Here is a 6,987-nt window from a genome sequence, read left to right on the forward strand (position 1 = left end):
AACCAATGATGAATTACTACAATAGCTACAAAGAAATTTTTTTTCTTTAAACTTAAATCCCTCAAGAAAGCTGTCAAGAAGATCCATCGTCGGAAAAAGTCCAATCTTTTCTATTTTTCGAAGAAAAAAAATTAATTAATTAAACTAACACAACTAAAATGGCATAGAAAGTCACCCAGACAATCTCCTCACCCCCACACTTAAAAATTGTGTATTGTCCCCAATGCACACCCATAAATACAAGAGGTTAAAAGAAACTCCCTGGTAGGCCAAAGACCGAAGCACTAGCAGCTCATGGGGTACTCAGACTTCTCCCAGGCATGGTCCTTCGTGCGGGTACCTCATACTTAGTTCCAACTATCTGGTTTGCTTTTGCATCCTTCCAATAACTTTGCTTTTCATGCTCCTCCCAACAAGCGCCTTAGTTAATGTGGTGGCGCGATATGAACCACTTTTTGCCTCCACTTCGAACTTATGAATTGGACCCCAAGTTTTGCTTCAAACTTATTATTATGATCCTGGGGTGGTGGAACGAATCTAACTAGCCCAAAGAAATAATGTAGTATTCTGCACTTCTTGGCCTTTAGATAAGGTGTGTAATTCCGACTTTCTGGCAAAAAGAATTCTAGAATGTAGGCACATTGTTCCTCACTCCTTGACTCCTCATGTGGCTCGGATGACTCTACTTCTATATCATCATATAAACACAATGTGGAAAAATGCTTGGAGTGTGGACCAATGCGCTCAACTACATGAACATTAGGACTGTCTACATCCTCAACACCAATGACACTAGAGTCAACTAAATATGTATCATCAATATCCTTGGTTGACTCTAGTATCTCTTCTACAACATCGACATCCTCAAATTATAGTTTGATTGATTGTTGGTATTCTACTTTGACCTCCTCCATTAGAACCTCAAATTCGTTATCTAATGCATGTTCCTTTTGGCTACTATCCACAATAACATCTAGTTGAGCATTAAATGCTTCAACTAATTGACTCATTTGTGCCTCCAGGTTATGAATAGTTGCCTATTTCATTTGGATAGTATCACATAGACTTTGTATGGGCAGTTGTTTCTCATTAGTTTATTCCATAAGGCACCTTAGCATATTCTTGATCTCTTTCAGATCATCATCCCTGAGTTCTTTGTTCCTATTAACTTCACAAGAAAAAGTAGAACCACAATAGTATGGGGTTGGGGGAAGATAACAAATACAAGCACAACCATAAAAGTGACCATCTTGATCACCACAAACATCACATACATCCCACATATAAGATTGAATTGGTGCACATAACTCGCTCTCGAGAATATTTTGATAATTTTACAATGGGTGGTTTCCTCCGCAATAAGCATTAGGAAGATCAATAGTAGAATTACCAACACCAAAACTCTCATAATTCCATGCCATATTTCTCAAATCAACAAGTAAAATAAAATTTATTTTAAAAAAAATCAAATACAAAAAATAAAAATAATAGTTCAAACTTGCAACCTAGAAATATGTACACCTACAGCTACACTGTTAGTTCCCCGGCAACGGTGCCAAAATTTGATCACGCCCAACTATGCCTTATAAAAAGGACTAAGGGATCGTTGCAAATATAATCTGGTTTACAAGTCTGGAGTCAAATCCAACAGTTGTAGCTAAGCCCCAACAGAGAACTAAGGCTTAGCTACAACTGTTCAATATTGCTAAGAAATACAAGTCCAAACAATTTCCTAATTACAGAGATTGTAATATTTATTTCTAACTAATTAACTAACAACTATTATAAAGCAGTAAAATTATCAACTAACAAGGATGAAATTTGAGACAAGACTAAGGAGGTCTAGAGTTATGATTTTTCCAATTGTCGGAATCCTTCCCGCTATGCCTTCTATAATTTCGCCTAAGTACTTTCTACCGATCGTGAATACTTTGGGTGTCGTAGCTCTCTCTCTCGAGCAACTACCATAATATACTAGATGTATTATCTCGAACTACGCTAGCTGACACTAATTCACCGCTCACTACGATCGCATCAAGGTTTCATTATCTCTAATCCCACCTTTAAACCCTCCGTATTGATCTCTCACATACGTTAGGAGTGATGTTGTTCAACAACTACCTAAATGTGTACTCTCTCTCGAGCAATATACACACTAAATAGGCATAGTTAATTGATGACCATTCAATCAACAACAATAAACACGTAGTTGAACAAGTAGAGAAATCCAACGACTCAATTATATAAAAACATAACAATAATTTATCCTACAAAAGGTTCTATCAAAACTCTAGATAACAAATTAGCTATTCATAATAGTATGCAAAACTACAATACTAGAATTCATAACCAATAATGGAAATAGGAAGAAGGAAGTGAAAAACTCGTAGAAGAATTCCCTACCTTGCTCCTAGTGTGTTCTTGCCTCCTTAGGTCAAATCCCCTCTCAAAATGGTGTTTAGTGACTATTTATATGTGTAGGGAAAAACCTAGACGAAATAACCAAATCCAAAACCAAATAGGAGACAAAATAGGCCTGAAACCCGGAACACGCGAACACCTCGCGACAGGCCTCGCGCCACGACCTCTATAGCGTGCTCCACCTCACTCCAACCCTGGCAACGCGAGCTCTGTCGCGCAACAATTCCCTCGCCTTGCCAGTCATTGCTGCTTCGTTTCTCTTTGTTGATTTGCTGCCTGACTTTACAAATTCACGTTTTTTTTTTCTTTTTTCAATTGACTTTTGTCTTCTTTTGTATTTGTCTCTTCAATCATTGCTCCATAATATCATTCTAATATTTTCAATCAATAAATGATCATGCACCATTCTTGTAGTGTATAAAATATACATAAAATCTCTACTTTGCTCTCAATTTCGTCTTCAACGTACCTACACATAAAATAACTCAATTAAGCACAAATATAGTATATTTTGGCATTAAAACCCCAAAATATAAGGTAAATAATGCACTAAAAATATGGAATTATAGCCAAACATCAGCTTCTATGATGGCTGCCTTGATGGAAAAGGGAGAGAGATTTGAGGGAGAAAAGAGATGATTGAGAATCTTGCTGAGAGAGATGTCGCGCCCCGTTTTCTCGCGAAAGCGGATTTCAACATGTGATAACTATTTTAAATGGAGGATAGGTATTAAAAGAGAAGAGTCGCCACCTAACGGTTTTTAAGGTGTGTTAGGGCACCTATTATGCAAATGACTCTGTTTGACTAGTCAATGTCACCAAATATCGGGTAAGGGCTCAAATTACCTCAAAGAGAAGGTGTTAGGCACTCTTCGAGGTCCACAACTGTGGGTCCCGGGCGAACTTAAGATTATGTGGATTAAAATTAGGCTAAGTGATCAAATAAACAAAGCGAATGTAAAGGTTAAAGAATTTCATTACAACATGATTAGTACAGATTTTAGTACGAATATAGGGATACAACTATTTGGATCTAATAACAACATATAAAAGAGGGGGAGGGGTGGTCCTAAGTTTTTTAGCCTAAAGGATCACCCCGTGCAACATAAATAATACTTCGCAACTCCCTTGAGATAGGAAGTTACTCATATTATTCAACGGGCACAGACTATCATCTCCTACTACCCGATTACAATGTTAAAGTTGTTTACCTGAAGCGCATTAATTCAATTCTAAGTCGTGCTCTATATGTGCAATACTCATCCCATACCTATGGTCCAGGAGGCATTGGACCTCTATTTAGGGTGGTTCTAGACTTTTCTTAGGTTGCTCAGAATGATAAAACTAGGGAACATACAAAACAAGTTGGACTTCGTGTAAAGGCAATTAAGGGCTCAAGTTAGCCTCCACAATTAGACAACAAATGCACACAAATAAATTCTAAGATTAGACGTTAGACAGTTTCAGAATTGAGGCAAATTAAAGCCATTTGAGCCCTATAGACATGGCTTCTATGTGATTTTTTTTTATTTTTTAAGCGTACAGGTAGTGTTGTTGTTTCATAACAACGAATTTGCAGATTATATGTATTATAAATCCTATAGGCATGATCTCTAAATTGTTTGCGCAACGAGGCAATAAACCGTTTGAAAGCTTAAAATTACCTGCGTTTGATTTTATTGACATACCTTCTAGGCGAGTAACAACATCCTATAGGCAGCATTTCTAAAAGTTGGTAATTGAAACTGGTTCTATAACACTTCATTCCTATAGGCATGCTTTCTAGGCGAGCAACGTGATAGAAATAACAGTAACAGTAACTGATTCATCAATTATGGTCCTATAGGCATGTTATCTAGCAATCACACAGCAATAGCACACGTTAAGCAAATAATCAATAATGTTTGAATCTTATAGGCATGCTATCTAATATCGTGTAGAAGTGAAGCATGTGAACGAGTGAAACACTTAAGTTCTTTTAGGCATGCTTTCTATCCGTGTACGGAAATATGACATGTAAAGAAAATGAAGTGTGTAAGTTCCTATAGGCATGCTTTCTATCGGTGTATAAAAACAGAGCATGTCAAATAAAGTAACAAACAAAGCATATAGACACTATAGGCATGTTTTCTATGCATTCATGCGAGAATAAAGTATCCCACCCCTCAATCCTCTTCTAAATTACAAGGCCAACAATACAACATAGAAAAAATGAAGCTAGAAGAGGTTCAGTCTTTAAGTGGACTCCAATACGGGTAACTCTTAAACTTCCTTTCTAAGAATCCCAAGCAACTTCATCTTGGCTCAAGAGTCCAATTCTGGACTAAATTTCTTAACTTAAAACCCCTGCAAATCCCAATCACATAAAGACACAACATAGCAAAGGAAATAGGCAACGAAGACATATTTATCATAGAAATCAAATTCTTAATTGATTATTCCTTAAAAAGCAAGATAATGAAATTAAGCTTAAACCAACTATAGGACACCAATACAATATCAACTCGTACTTCTTGATTTTCAAAAGCATTAATAAAGTACATAAGACATGACATTAGGATGAATATGTATCCTAGTAACACAATATCTAGGCTTAGCTATACATCTTCAGATGGTAAGAGTTCATAGCAAACATAAAGGTGCTGAGCAAAATTTTGGCAGAATCATGATTTATCTCATTTAAACATGGAATTTAACATTGAGAGTCATTATTTCTAACATGAACACTGGTATATAGTGATTCGTATCCTAATGATATAATAATTATGTGAACACATTATGGTAGTTTAAATCACATGGAACAAGCATGTATCATTTAGGTAGAAACATCAGATTAATCCTTTTTGTCTTAAGGACATAGTATTCTAAGTGAAAGGCAGAAACTCAAATATAGACTAAAGTTTAGCCGAAAAACAATTTGCACATACACGAAACTATTATCTATTTAGTTACGTCTAAATCATGATCTCTAGTTGAAAGAATGATCCAAACGGGTCAAACTGGTTATAATTTTATAGTCAAGTCGCACCAAAATTACAACACAAACAGTATTAAGCACATAAAAAGGTTTAAAGGACGCAACTGGGCATTTAAACTTAGCATGCTTTCAATAGAAGGTCGCACGGCATTCGGCATAGCCAAGTGTAAATAAAGCGCGCAAATGGATGAAAATTTAAGAGAGCAAAGAACAAACAACTAGTCTATTCTTCCAAACAACTAACACATAAAGAAATTATAATGCATCGTTCAAGGAATTAACCAGTTGGAGAGTGGAATAACGATATAATAAGAAGATTATAAATTCAGTAACTTCAACAGCAATAAATAAGACAGATACCCTCCAAAGTACATAATAATACGTGCAAAAATTTGAACAACAATAATGAGAAACCAATACTCAAACTCGATACGTCCAGATTATATCGAACGATTAAAAAAACCAAGCTTTGCCTTGGCTTATGGCCGGCAAAGCATAGAAGTAGCGAAAGGAAAAGAAACTGTAGTAGCAGTGAGGCAGGGGTAAAAGCAGTGGGAAAAAAAGTGTCCCTAGTGTATAAAACTAGTGGTATTTATAGTACTGATTTAGACTTAGGGCATGTATCAAATAAAGGAAAGTTTTGAAATTTTTAAAAAATAAGATCCGGTTGACAAGGGATTCGGGGGTTGGGGCGAAATTAGAGTATCAAAATAGAAGAAGAAAAGTATGGCGATTACTTCCAAAATTAACATTAAAATCAAATTAATAGGAGAAGAGGAAGAATAGAGGAAGCACTTACCTCAACACTTGTCTAGATTCATCTAATAGAAGGAGGAGCGTTCAAATCTTCCAGTGTAATATCAATTTGAACTAAAAATAGAGCTAAAATCTCGGCCTATTCACAATTCAATTTAGGACTCTGATGATGAAGAATCATTAAGGCAAGAAATTACAAAGAAAGGAAATGAATTACCATAGGAAAAAGGAAAGAAATTACAACAGGAAAAAGGAAAGGAAAATAAAAAATATTTAAGAAAAATAAAGTAACAAATTAAGGAAGAAATAGGTGGTAGTTTGCCGGTGAGGATTGCCGACGGGTTGTCTTTGGACAAAAGTTGGAAAGAGGATTTGGGGATTATTAGCTAAGGGGTTAATTGGGGCTAGGAGTTATTGGACCAATAGGAGTTTGGGCCAAGTTTGATGCGAGTAATTTTGGGCCTAGACTATTTTGGAGGAGGAAGTGGGCTGCCATTTCTATCATAATATAATAACAAAAAATCTAAATAACAAAATAAAAAATTATTTTGCCAAATAAAATATTAGTTATAGGCTATTATTGCAAATAATGTGTAAATAGTATAAAATACAAATATAATTATATAAAATAAAGTAAAATATTATAGAGCCTATATGTAGGTGTAAGTAATAAATTTGGATGATTAAGTCATCACAAAATAATCTGAAGGAGTAATTAATAAATATTTGAGTAATTTAAATGCAAGAAAATTAATTTAAAGCTCTAAATATTATGAAAAATTAAATAATGATGCAAAGATGACATTTTGAAAGTATATATGCTATTTTAAAAA

General features: G+C 35.2%; 1 long non-coding RNA gene across 1 annotated transcript; it reads right to left on the reverse strand.

Annotated features, from left to right (window-relative positions):
• Positions 1–2,169: 2,169 nt before the first annotated feature.
• LOC107773736 (uncharacterized) lies at positions 2,170–6,509 on the reverse strand. Its single transcript, XR_001645361.2, has 2 exons — positions 6,198–6,509; positions 2,170–2,890 (listed from the first exon to the last, which is right to left on the reverse strand). It is a non-coding gene; the product is annotated as an uncharacterized LOC107773736 (long non-coding RNA).
• Between the last annotated feature and the right edge of the window lie 478 nt (positions 6,510–6,987).

Source organism: Nicotiana tabacum, chromosome 2 (assembly GCF_000715075.1).
Source record: "Nicotiana tabacum cultivar K326 chromosome 2, ASM71507v2, whole genome shotgun sequence".
Taxonomy (NCBI): domain Eukaryota; kingdom Viridiplantae; phylum Streptophyta; class Magnoliopsida; order Solanales; family Solanaceae; genus Nicotiana; species Nicotiana tabacum.